This window comes from Podarcis liolepis, assembly GCF_965112155.1.
Source record: "Podarcis liolepis genome assembly, chromosome: 4".
NCBI classification, from domain to species: Eukaryota; Metazoa; Chordata; class Lepidosauria; order Squamata; family Lacertidae; genus Podarcis; species Podarcis liolepis.
Window position 1 is genome coordinate 39,373,096 of NC_139558.1, and position 14,385 is coordinate 39,387,480.

General features: G+C 41.3%; 1 protein-coding gene across 4 annotated transcripts in view; it reads right to left on the reverse strand.

Annotated features, from left to right (window-relative positions):
- Positions 1 to 14,385, reverse strand: part of MID1 (midline 1) — a 261,929-nt gene that overhangs the window by 94,209 nt on the left and 153,335 nt on the right. The window contains exon 1 of one of the 4 annotated variants that reach the window (XM_083501934.1): positions 8,588 to 8,899. The exons of 2 other annotated variants lie outside the window; for them this stretch is intronic. The gene's annotated coding sequence lies outside the window, so the exon portion shown is untranslated. Of the gene's footprint in view, positions 1 to 8,587; positions 8,900 to 14,385 lie in introns of those variants that run through there. One more of the 4 variants, XM_083501938.1, reaches the window with a different exon arrangement.

The window sequence follows — 14,385 nt, forward strand, 5'->3', positions numbered from 1 at the left end:
CATAGGAAACCACTTAATGCTGAGTTAAATCGGGGCTCCATCTGTCTTAATATTACCTACTCTCACAGTGGAACCTTCTCAGACTTGAGAACCAAGGCATGATGTCTGCCTAAGGAAAGAGGGACTACCACCTTCAAAGCCAGTCTGTTACACTGTAAGGTAACACATAACCATTATGAAATTCTTCCTAATATTTAAGTGAAATCCCCATTCTTATACTACAAACCTGTTGTATGGGTTCTACACTCTGGTGCAAGTGGAAACAAATTTGCTCCATTAACTACGTCAAAACCCTGCAAATTTTAAATATTGCCTTTTAATAGTCTCAAATCCGGACTTTTATCATAGGACCTGATCTCCACCATCTTTGCTATCTTCCTCTGAACCCCACTGAAACTCAGTGTAACTTACTAACAAATAAGGATTCAGCTGTCAAGAGGAAAGAAACCACTCAGGTTTGTTCCCCAGTTATGATGAAATCAAGTTTGAAAAGAGCCACAGCAGGAAACAAAAATGCCTCCCTTTTTTGTGCAGGCAGGCCAGAAGAAAAGATGGATTGCAGAATAACAAAAGCCCACAGACTGCCCAATAAAATACATGGGAATAGCAAAAATAAATTGTCCACGGATGGATAGTCCATATTGCACTGTGCCTAGAAGTCATCTCCTCACACTTTCAATGTAATATTGTAAGATGTTCTAAGGCAGAAGTCAAGTATAGTTTAAAAAGAGAGCTTAAAGCTTGTTTTTCAGCAGCACTACAAACCTTTCTCCACAACTGAACTACCAGGTGAGCAAATCAAGCACTGAGTAAAGCCCCTCAAAACTCATCGCTCCCACTGTGGTCTCAATCTAGAGCCACCCACAGCATAGCTGTCAACTTCCCCCTTTTTTAAAGGGAAATCCTATTCGGAATAAGAGAATTTCCCTTTAAAAAATGGGAAACATTGACAGCTATGACCCACAGCAACTTTTTAAAACAGCAAGAGACTGGATCATGGATTTTCCAATGTTGCTTCTACCGGGACCCTTGCTCTCCCATCATAAAGCACTGGCTCTATACTGTATTGACTAATACTGATGCTTTAAAAAGTTGACAATGCTGATGCTTTAAAATGAGTATGCCAACAGTGTTTAAACATATAAGCTATGTTCTTTGGGCACTGATTTGTATTTATTTTTTATTTCCAGGCACCTTCCAATAAAATAATAGGACACATTAAAATTCTACTTAAATAGCAAACAATCGAATGACTGAAACAACACAAGCAGTAAAATAATCCAGCTCAAAAACTGCAAAGGAATTCATGGGCACAAGAAGACAGCAGGGCTTTCACTTTTAAAAGTATTTACCTTACAGCGCATCATACCATAGTGATCTCCAGAAAGGGTAGCCTTGTTAGTCTCCTGCAGCAAAAACAACCAAGAGTCTTGTGGCACCTTAAAAACTAAAGTTGAGATTCAACATAACAGGGCTTTTCTGTCTCTTCCTCCCCCAGGCTACATATGCTCAACATCTGTTCCAGAGGGTTGGACTGGAGGTGAGAAACTGGAAGTCCCATCACGCTAGCGGAAATCCTTTTGTGTATGCAGGCAGGCAGGCATAATTGGACCTCACTCTAACAAATTCATTATGGCTTGGCCACTGTGATTCACAATGTCACAACTGGACACTATGTGGGGCCTGCTCCAGCAGTTGCAGCCGGTGCAGAATAGCTAGACGGCTAAGTGGCACACTTGGATGTGTTGAGGGAATTGCACTGGATGCCGGCTGCCTACAGGGCCATGCAAAAGGTCTTCTAAGTAACACATAAAGCCCAGAACAACTTGGGACTAGGTTACCTAAAGGATCAAGCTGCCTACACCTGCATAGACCTGTAAGATCACACAGATGACCATCTGGGGAAATTTTGCTTATGGCACAAACCCTATAGAATACCACAGGGCAGTGACTCAAATACAGGGAGTTTCTCCCATTGCCCCTGCGCTCTGGAATTCCCTCCCCTCCATCATTCATAAACCATCATTCATCAGTTGTTTCAGGTGTCCTGGAAAGACCTAACTCTTCCCCCGGTGTACAATGAATTTCTAGTTTTATAATGCTGCTTTAATGTTGTTGTTTTTTAGTACAGCTTAGAGAGTAAGTAGTCTGGAAATGATTTAAGATGAGATCAATAAGGTTTTATAGACTCAAGCCCACTTCATCTGATCAAATGGGCTTGTGTTCATGGATGCTTATGCCATGGTGGGGAACCTCAGCCCCAGGATATTCCTCCAGCTTTCTCTATCTGGCCCCATGGATGGTGCCTAAGCCACACTCCTCACCAACCTCCTCAAGTACTTTTGTTCTGCTGGAATGTGTCCGAACTGTGATGATGCCTCTGGCCTGCCAGGATGGATGATGGAAAGATGTGTCTGAGAGAAACCACTTTGATGTGGCCTAATGGACCAAGTGAGAGGCACATATGTTGCTTGGTCTATTTTGCCCCAGGCCCCACTTGTACCTGGAAGGCTGCCCATGAGGCAATGTGGTCCTCAAAGTGGAAAAGGTCTCTGACCCTTGCTCATACCATAATAATTTTTTAGTCTTTGAGTAGCCAGAAACCTCTTAGTGTGCATACTGCAATGAATATGAATCCCATAGATAAACCATGTACAGTACATCATTTTCTACAATCTCTCTAGGCCAGATACTTTCAGATATATTTTACTGAGGATTTTAAACTGAATGTTGCTATTTGAATTTTCTTGTAACATGATGGCTAGTGTTCAAAGGACAGGGATTGACCAACTGAAGCAATTATCATAGATTATTCTCTACTCAAAAACCAAGTTTGGATGTAACATCAAGCCATAGTTAACCATGTGCATGAACTTGAGACTTTGAGCTCAAGTCTTTACTTCCTTCCCACCAGTGCACAGTGGAGGAGGAGACTAGACACAACTGTTTTCTGGCTTAAACTAACCACATTTTGATGTTGTGTTTGAATAGGGAACTTTAGTTACTTTAAACTATGGTTTATTTGAAAGAGCCAGGATCAGAAACCATGGTTTGCTTGTGGCTTGCTTCAATAAACCATTGTTTAAACTCTGTCCTTCTCAAATGTAACAACAAACTAGTTAATTTGAACTGTAGGTGCTTCCATCTTCTTTCCTGTATGCACCCAAGGCTTGGCCAGGCTCATTCAGGTTGTACTAAAAGATGGTTTAGTGTTAAATCCAAATTGGGCCATAGGGTTAAATGGGAATTAATAGTGCCTTGAGTAAGTATATGTATGAGGCAGCACTTCGAATGGTAAATAGTTTTTAACCAACACATTAATTTGTATTTTGATTACAATCTTTGGAATGATGATTTAACCCGAATCCATAAATCCCCTCCTTGTATGTACAGCGTCTTACTGTCACAAAAGCTTTCTGCTGACAGAACAACTGAAAGTCTATTGGGGATCATCTGGAGCCATACAACTAAATAATTTAAAAGCATATAAAATGTGTATATTTAGTCAGGACGCAAGAAGATATATGCACCAACCCATTTTGCACCAATCCATTTTGCAATATAATTATGGAATTAAAACTATACAAACCACCCATATTATTGAGCATTTCTGTGTAAGACTAATACAGAAAGTGGTGTTCCCTTTCATTCCTTCCCATGGCTTTGCCTTAAAAGGATTTGGAGGAAGCAATTCAATTTCAAGTCTGACCTCTACAGGCAGGTAACAGGAATAGGTACTTTATTTTCACAAGTTTAAGAAAGCATGTACTGTACAGTACAGAAATGCTTGTGGATTTGCAGAAAGCTGTTCTTCCAAGCTAACCCTCCCTGCCTATGCCATTATCACGACCTTTTGGTTTGATTTCAGTGCAATACTTAAAGCCTCCACAAATGTTAGCCCATTTAATTTTATGAAAGGGTCAATTTAAAAAAAAAATTAAATCAAGTCCCATATTTCTTTCTGCTTTCCTTTTACACCAAAGCAACCCTTTGTAGTTACAGAAACATATTTTGCTTTTAAATTGGTAACATAAATGTGCATTTTCCTCCCAGAACGCATGTTTTTAAATAGCCTGATTGTTACCACCTTTTTGTAATCATAACCAACTATTCTAACAAACTATCCTTTGTTGAGTGATTTGAGTCTCCCCTGTTCCCACAAACCTACAGCACATGTTGCCATAGTTACTCTGCATGTCTATTTACCACACAAGTGATCAAAGAAAGCAGACAACACACACATACACAAAAACCTTTCCCAGACTTCCTACTGGGTAATGTCCAGCCACTAATTAACTGATACACAGCCTATGGACTCCATCTACTTTTTCTTCCCTTATTATCCATCAAATACAACAGCAACATTCTCAGACACGAAGTACATTTTTCTTTCAGTCAGAGAAGCAGTACAAAAGGATGGGGAAACTCTCACTAAAAGCTGAGGTCAACACTTTAAAGGAGATTTTCTTCTTCTTCTAGCAATAATTAAGCTACGGAATAGAAACAGTTCAGTAGGGAAACTGGAGGATATTAAAAGAATATACACAAAAGGGGGCAGACAATTTTAGGGGTGTGTGTAGTTAGGTTGCGTTCTTAGGCACACCTGTCTGTAAGTCCCAGCACACTTCATACGACTTCTGCTAGCCACCCATAGAACTAAGTTAAGCTAAGCTAAGTGCTAAGTTTTAGATGAATTTCTTCCTAATCCCCCACCTCCCCTCTCTGTTCAGTTCTCAGAATATTGTAGTCCTAAATACATCCACTTGCTAACAACCAAATTTTCTTCTATCTACTTGGAATCAGTGTGCTGGCTGGCTTCTTCCCACTTTCTGTCAAAGTCCATCGCAAAATACTGCTGAAATGCATCTCCAGTGCTGAAGGAGTTTGTAGAAGGTGGTGGGGATTTGTGAAAGCAAGCAACTCCCAACTTGCAATGAAATACTGTACCTAGTGTATAAGGTAAAGAGTTAGGGAGTCTTTAGAAGATCCCACACTGCCCTCTCCAGTTTTCAAGTAAACCGCTCCTGCTAGCATCCTTACTAAGCCTTGCGAATGCTTAACCCAAAGTTTGTGCTTTTAAATCTGTAACCTGCTTTTCCTCAAAAATGACATGGAAGATCAATATTCAAACAGAATATAATCCTGAAAGAGGCACAGAGTTAACTGAGCATGCTATACGTGCTGCTTCAACTGCAGAAAACATCCTCCTGCCATTTCCTTGCATGACAAAAAGCAGGTTAGAGATTAGATGACCGTGTGGAAGCCTGACACATCTTCAAAGGAGCAAAAGTAGTTTTTCAAATGCCACATAGGTAGTTGAGTTTTCCATCACTGTCCACAGAGATATCATTCCTCCTATGTTTACAATTATCCCTGTAATAAATGTTGGTTCTTGCAACCTTTCATAGCACAGCATACTCATAACACATCAATCAATATTTTTAATATATTTAATGACTTGTGCCTTGCTTTTCCAATAATGTCCCAGGCAGTTGTTTAATCAAGGCTATATAGTTAGTTCTCTATAGAACCTCCAGGCTTGCTTCTGCTTTAGTGAAGGCTGAATCTTATCAGTATGGCTGGCAGCATATTACATTTCTGAAGCTAATTCTTGCTCTTCCAGACAGCACCCAGACACAGATCTATGCCTTTCTGTCATTCTTGAGAATTTATATTTTGCATTGGTCAAGATCATTTATCAGGGCAATATGGGGCCTCCATTTCATAGTAAGACACATCACTGTGCCTGAAAGTTAATAAATCCAAACTGTAGCATCATTGTTATGAGAAACTGGCTGGAAGGTAACAGATAGCCTGTTTTTGTCCAAGTGTCATTTTATTTATTATACTTTTAATTTAAATTCAGAATTAGTTTTCAGTTTGCTCACATCTCTGGCTTTTGGTCACATTCATCTCATTGTATTTAACTCTCAGTTTCTGAATCCCCGTTAGTTCTTCAGCTCTGCAAACCTCCAATAAACATTAGAAAAAATGTCAGTCTCTGGATGTGCATGAACTGTTCCATCTGCTGAAGAATGCTAGCTGATTGATCTGCTGGTTTGATGGAATTTTGTTCAGTACACGAAGATAAACAGATATTTCACTAAAGGCTACTAAAAGAAGAAATAAGGCACACAAATGTGACCATCACAGTTCACTTCTAAGGCTGGTACACACCAAAGTTCAGTTAACCATACTTTGATACCACCACAGTATTACTTCTGAGTAAACATGCTTAGGACTGCGTTGCACACATTTACGCAGAAGTAATTCATGTTCTGAATGAGATCCCTAGAAACTGTACTCAGGACTCCCCAACATAGGATTGCAACAAGTCCCCAGAACATTGGGGTGTGTGTGTTTACTTCCAAGTACAGAGCAAGTAAAAACATAAGTCTCTTGACAGCCTTAATAAGGAACTAATTTAAGTGGAGTATCCGCACTGCTGATTCAGAATAGGGTCTGTTTCCTATACTGCAATCTTAAGATACAGGAGCACGCTGTGGTGCTGCAAAAATATATAATCAGGATCCCTAATACATGCAACTGACTCCTGCTCAGACATGTGCACTGCAAATACACATCAAGATTCTCACGGCGCATGCCAGAAGTGTGAATTACACAATCAGATGAAACACTTCATATCCCTTTGCCATTCTGAGACCACTCTTGGGTCCTGTAATGCGAGATACGGCTCCAAGTGACAGGCATAGAAGGGACAGGTGCATCCGTGACTAGGGTGTTAATGAAGGAGCACATAAAGAGGGCCGTAAGTGTCTCTTTTTGCACAATTGACAAATACGAGCAATGTCAAGTGTACACAGGAAAGATACAATAGCTGTTCAGAATAGCTAAATTATTACCAGACCAAAACAAACAAAAAACCCAACCCTGAGCAGGGGAGTTAAGTGTATGTTGAGGTGGACAAGTCTAATGAGGCAAAAAATGTCTCGCTTGTTTCCTTTTGTGCTCATCAATACCACTTATGTGCATTTCATTACCACCATCAACCATTTCTTTTTAAACATCTTCCCTTCCTTATTACATTTTTTTTTGCCTCCCTCTCCCTCAAAGCCATACTTTGCACATTTGTCATTTGCTTCTTAAAGGTCGCCTGGAACTTCATTTTAACCGGAAGTACCTTACTCAACATTTATGTAGAACGGAGTCCTGACTACTTTCGAAAGAGTACATATGAAATCTTTTTAAAAGTATCTTTAAGCTTCTTTCTTGAAAACTTCTCTTAGCCAAGCTCCCTCTGGTGGTTAAAATGAATCCCAGGATGCTCCAGGCACTGCGCGGAAAATGATCTGATTGAGCACAAGTAAATAAATTGCTTTCCTACAAGGCGAGCCAGCTCCACAAGTAGGCATCTCAGGGAAGCAATATTCCCAGAATTTCCCTCTCATTCTTGTTTGTGAAATTACTCTGATCACCATTAAAATACTCCTACAATCTTGTTTTCTGAAAATGGAAAGAATATGAGGGGTTTTATTGTCCATACAGGTGCAAAGTGTCTCTTTTCTTTACTCTTCGTGATTACAGAGTTAAGCAGATTCACAGTGCAATCGTGACAGTGTCTAAGCAACTCCTGCTGAATGCAATGGGACTTACTCCCAGGTAAGTAGGATTGCAGCCTCTGTCTTTCTCTCCGCCCCCCTCCACCTGCAACCCGCAAACAAAAAATACCTTCCAGGTATTGGCATCGTCCCAGTCAGTTGTTAATTAAATATGTAATTATCAAAAAGGAATCTTTAAAGAACAGCCCCCCCCCATGAAAACTAAGAAACAACAAAAATCTGCCATGGCACACACACACACACACATACATATATATACATATATATAATTCAAAAATCAACCATTTATCTGTCAGTACTGAAAACTTCACAAATTACAACAACAGACTCTTTTGTTAGCACTTACATGTGCTAAACTGGAATGTGAATAGATAGCATTTCCCTTCGTTTAATAAATAAAACAAGAGCTTAACGAGCAAAAGGTGTTGAAATATTAAAATAATGACGTTTGGGTAGAAATGCTATATAGGCTCAGCATTTGATGGCATGCTTGCAGGAGCCCAGCAACTTATGCTACTGTGGATTGTCACGAACAAAAGGTAGGAGCGCAAGAGATGCGATGCCACCCATTTAAAGCTGAGCAAACGGGAGCTGACAAGGCAAATCCCGGGAAGGGATCCTTTGCCATCACCCCCCCCCCCTTTTTCAAAACCGATCGCCCTTGCCAATGACGTCACCAACTACCAGCTTTTTTGCCGGGGGGGTTGTTGAATCCAGAAGGCAAAACTTGCAAAATCAGCTTCCAACTCAAAAATGACCCACAGCTCTACAGAATCAAGTAATTAAATGCGAATGATCAGCATCCAACTCAAAAATGACCCACAGCTCTACAGAATCAAGTAATTAAATGCGAATGATCAGCATCCAACTCAAAAATGACCCACAGCTCTACAGAATCAAGTAATTAAATGCGAATGATCAGCACCACCCAGTCCCCCTAACCCACCTCTCTGGGTTTCCCCCTTCGCTTCCTGCCTCCAGAGCAGCTTTTGCCGCGTGTGTCTTACCTGCCTCATGTTTAGAATCCCATTATCCATCCAGCCAGAAACAGGAGAGTTTCAGGAGGAAACGAAATCCCATGCGCAGTTCCCAACAAGCCGGCAACTTTCCGCCTCCCTGCTCCTTCCGTATGTACCCCGCTCGAGAGAGAGAGCGCGCGCTCGTCAAGACAATGTCAAGTTTCTCCACCTTGTTGTGCCCTCTCCCTGCTAGCCTATTGCAAGTCAGGAGAAGCGAGCCAACTGTCCGCCGAGCTCCTATTTCAAATCACAGCTCAGATATGTCGTAGTTGGCTGAATTAGGCCATGAAATAGCCTCACCAATCAGGAGAAGGGGGAGGGAGGAATCACACATAAAGGGCTGCCTACACGAGGATTAGGAAAGCTTTCAAGGATTTAAGAGGCTGAAAAGCAGCTGGAAACAGTGTCTCAGGCTACAAAGGGGGAAGTCAATTTGTGGTATGAGAGATTATTTTCATTCTTATCTAACTTCTCCGTGTCCACTCTTAACCTGAAAGGCTCCTGGGATACGCCAATGAAATATTTGATTAAAAATAAAATGTTAAGCTGAAACTCAAGTGACAATCTCTCTCCTACACAACTGTGGCTATGAAAGGCGGAATTGCTTAACAAGCTCGAACAATGTTAATAAGAATGTGCATTGCATTTGCATAGCTACACCCTTCCCCGATAGCAATGCAGAGTGCCACACAAAAGAACGTGCACGTTTTACGACTGTAAAGTTTTCACCAGCAGATTATATACTTTCTCATATCCAGGATCCATACTAAATGGCAATAGCCTTGAGTAGCATTTTTAAAAGGTGTTTTAAAAAGAAAGGAACGAAAGTAATGCCCATAATTTATCCCCACATCTGTAGCAATAGATTCACACATTAAACAATCTAGAGAAAATTACTAGGGGATTTTATGCCCTTCTTGAAATGGGGTCTGTCTGATCATTTTGTTTAGTCTCTCTGACCCCTGCTTTGAAGCTGAGTCTAGTATATGGCCTTTGGGTTGTTTACACTGTTCTTTTTTTAAAAAAGAAGAAGAGTGCACATAAATGTACACATTTAAACAAAAGTACTAAAACCCTCATCTCCCTTTTTACACTTTTCAGCTTTTAAGATCAGCTAAGAAATAGGCTGTTACGGTTCCACTCTAAATGGAAATCTGTCTTTTGATCTCTAGGTACAATCAAGCAAAACCGAAGTCTGAATAAAGGCTCATAATCATGGATTTGCTACAGCAATGACTGTACTTATCTAGCTGAGTAGTAAATCACTACCCAGAAAATGCCTCACAAGTCAGAAATCTCTTGCAGCTGAACAAAAATGTGTTAGAAGTATACTATCAACACTGAAATACCAGAGCCCAATAAATCTATTCCCTTTCTCTCTCTCTCTTCTTCAAGGTGCCTAAGCATGCAAAAATATGGAGAAACCCAGACAATTTATTAGTATTCCTATATATTATCCAGATTTCTGGGTGGGTGAGAATATATTATGAAACTTTCCTGTTTACTAAGGTTTTGACAGATGACACACAAGCTTACCACTCACAGCACAATATTTGACTCTGATAACATGGACATAACATGGATTTCCAGAGATGAGGTCAGGTTTGATATCCTGCAATAAAAGCCACTATAAGAGCGTAAGAACATAAAAAGAAGTCTGCTGGATCAGGCCAAAAGTTCGCCTAATCCAGCATTCTGTTCCTACAGTTGCAAACAAGATGCCTACAGGAATCCCAGAAACTGAACTTGAGCACAACTCTCCCACTTGTTCCCTCATCGACTGGTACCCAGAGGCGTAAAGGCAAAGGGACCCCTGACCGTTAGGTCCAGTCATGGATGACTCTGGGGTTGCGGCGCTCATCTCGTTTTATTGGCCGAGGGAGCCGGCGTACAGCTTCCGGGTCATGTGGCCAGCATGACTAAGCTGCTTCTGGTGAACCAGAGCAGCGCACGGAAATGCCATTTACCTTCCCGCCGGAGCGGCACCTATTTATCTACTTGCACTGCGTGCTTTCAAACTGCTAGGTTGGTAGGAGCAGGGACGAACGACAGGAGCTCACCCTGTCACAGGGATTTGAACCACCGACCTTCTGATTGGCAAGCCTTAGGCTCTGTGGTTTAACCCACAGCGCCACCCGCGTCCCACCCAGAGGTACACTGAGACCTAAATAGCCTCAGACCTGTATATCTGGAGTGTCTCCACCATCGCTCAGTCTGGACACTGAGGTCTAGTTCCAAGGGCCTACTGGCAGGTCCCTCGCTGCAAGAATTGTGAATGCCCAAGTTCAAGAAATAGCAATCATATCACACTGATTTACAAGATGAATGGGGCAAATCAAGAGTCCCTGGCCTTGTCAGGAGTTACTGACTCTTTCAGCACATTTCCACCAGAGATTCCTGCCCAAGCTTCAAAAGTCTGAAGTGAGCACAGGGGTGGCTATCTGAGGACTAATAATTTGAACAGGCTCTTAGTGAAAAGGGAGGGGGCAGGGAGGGGCAGATGCCCCCCAATCAATAAAATTCAATAGATACACAGCAAACTGAGGTTCTACTCCCCCTAACAAAAGGCCTGCCTCCCCTAACAAAAATCCTGGCTACACCCATGTGTGTTTACCAGTCTTATTACTCTTCCTGCCACATACCTATAATGTTGCCTTTCAAGGAACAGGGAGACTAGGAGCTGATGGAGTCAAAAGAGAATCTTTACATTAAACAGATACTGTTATTCCCAGGACACATAATCTGTAGCACCTTCCAATCTGAGAATGACTTGAAGAAAGCTGTATCTCGTGCCTTCTTCCTCTTTTTTTCTCTCTTAGGAAAAATGGACTTCCCTTTTTCATGCAGTCAGAACAGAAATAAAATTCTCTAGAGAAAACTAGAGCCTTTGAGATGACATGTGTATCCTATTTTCTTCATGGTTCCTCTGCCTTTACTTTCCCCTCCTTCTTGTCTTTTCACTGTGCTGTATCCATTAAGGTTCACTGAACTTTGGAAAGCTGCAAGCTATTGCATGTCACACAGGGTAAAACTGCTGAGGCAGATATTTTTATGTGGCAAACCAAGTCTCAGCACTTGATGCGGCAGTATTTAGATGTAGGTGGCATACTTGAAAGCATACATTTAACCATTATAATTACTCTGTTTATCCTTGGTGGCAGATGGAAACATAGCTACAATATATTTGCATGTGCCTAATCATCAGTATTAGTCAGCACTGTTTTTCCATGTTAAAATTACCATTCACTGATGTCAATAATGGAGTAGTTCTAAGAGCTTGGGGGTAAAAGATGTGGGTTTGCGTCAGCAGTTGTTCAACAGTAAAACAATTGGTGTCAATGAAGTTAACTTTTTATTCAAATAAACCAAAACAGCACAAGGTTAGTAATCACAGCAACTCTCCCCAGTAGGTCTTTCCTCAGTGACACAGTTGCGAGGACTGAAGGTTCCTGTCTTCCCACTGCTCTCTAAGAGTCCTCCCCTGGGGTCCTCATTCAGAAGCCTAAGGCTTCTTTTCCTGGCCCCTCATTCAGAAGCCTAAGGCTTCTTTTCCTGGCCCCTCATTCAGAAGCCTAAGGCTTCTTTTCCTGGCCCCTCTTTGTTCTGCCATCTTCATTTCTCTGCATTTCTGGGAGAGCAAGGTTGGGGAGCTAGTCACAGCAGGTGGGAGAGACTCCCTTCTTCCGCAGCCTGCCTCATCTCGGTCTCCTGCCACCCCTCCTCTCCTGTCTCCGAGTCTGGACTGCCCTCTGCCACAGCTCTTCCTGCTCACTAAACCCTGTTACCTCTTTTCAGTTTCCTACCACTCCTCTGCATCCAGCCAGTCCCTGACAGCTGGAGGGAATTCTAAAATTAGATGAGAATGTGGCAGATCCACTGCCTGCTGTGGCTGCCACTGCTCAGTGATTGCTTAATTATACAGGAATTTCTGTCTTTCCTGGCTGGTGCTTACGCATTACTCAGGGTGGCCTTAAGACAATTTAAATGTGACAATGTTATAAAACAAAATTAAAAGACATTAGAAATGTCTGACACAGGTGGACACCACAGATAAAACATTACTTTTACAACAGCTGCTTAGCACACAAAAGTTTGCCAGAATGTCTTTGCCACCTGACAAAAGGCTGTCCAAGCTTTATGGAACAAGGTGTTCCAAAGTATTTGGTGCAGTGAGTGTTTCTGACATTGTTTCAGTTCCCTCACACAGGATTTTCTTTCTTTTACCCAGCAGATTGGCTGTATCCTTCCTCTGCCCTCTTTTTCTATTGAGACTGCCAACTAAAGGATCAATCTATGGAAAATTCACAGAACCGTATTGGATGGGTGACATTTTATTGTCCTTCTCCAAAACTTAAGCTTTCATAGTGCCCTCTTATGGTCAAATTCGTGTCTGACAATTCTTAAGAAGAGGGATTTGTTATTTTTTTCTTTGCAGCTCAGAATTTAAGTTTACTTTCACAAGGGGGACGTAACTACAGAATGATGGAGGAGAAATATACCTCTGTGGTGACTTCACTGGAAATAATTGTGTAAATTGTCCCTTGTAATTGGAAGAAATTATGCTATTTATTTATTCATCCATTCACTATATTCAGCTAGCCAGTGCACAAAGCAATACAATGTTAATTAAAAATACAATATAAAGCAATGCAAAATTAATTGAAATAAACTGAAATGCAATTTAAAACTGAGAGGGCCAGGCTGAGAAGCGTACATTGTTTAAATGGCCTAGGATAATAGAAAAGTCTTCAGCTGGTTGTTTGTATTTAACGAAACTTATATACCACTTGGTTGTATCAAAACCTCTAAGTGGAGATGATTTCCTAGTATACCAAGTACTACATGTGCTTTGATATGAACTCCTTTGTGTGCAGGCTTTAGTGACAAGAGCACCTCTGTACTCAACAAGCAGAGCTGTCCCATTATTAAAATGAATGAGGATGCCCTTGTGCATAAGGGGCATTGTGCATAGCAGATTTTGCCTGCCAAGGAGCTGCTGGATCTGGGCCTTATCAAACACGACCTTGAATTCAGTAGATTGCAGCAGGGGCTTAACTTATGATTTATCAAGGTATCGTTGAATTGCTTTCCAAAATAACACGGTTGTTGTCATAGGGCTAGGGAAATGGAGATGAGAATTTCCAATTCTCAGGGCAGCCACTAAAGCAAAAAGCACAACCGCCATAAATTAGCACTTAAGGATCAGAGGAGAATCTTGCCTCCCCCTCCTGAGCTATACCAGATGTATAACGACTGGAGCTCAGGATGTGAGAGTGGGGAGCGAGAATTTTTTTCACCTGACTTACATTTGTTCCATCTCATATTTTTAAAAGAAAGTGTGCGTTTCAAAAGCAGAAATGGGAGAGAACCGGACAATTAAACCTTTCCAAAGTGTAAAAACTGTGAATGGTGGGGAAGAAGGAGGGGAAACAGAAAGATTTCCACTGACCATTCTACTTACATCTAGTGACTTAAACCCCCCCCCCAAAAAAAACCTTGTCGTTTGCATTTCTACCATTGAAACCAGACTGAATGAAATACAATATAAACTGACTTTATTCTCGTCATCTGTGATTTTGGAAATAGCACCCTGAAGAAAAGGATATTCTTGCTGCAGTCCTATATCTACTGACCCACTGAATGCGCTCATTTGACTTCCGAGTAGATATGCACAAGACTGCACTCTCATTTTCAAGCAGCAATAATATGAGCAGAATATGTAAGTTGTTTCAAAAGAGAAGATAATTAATATTTGAACTATAATTTGAAAGCATGATGAGAGCATG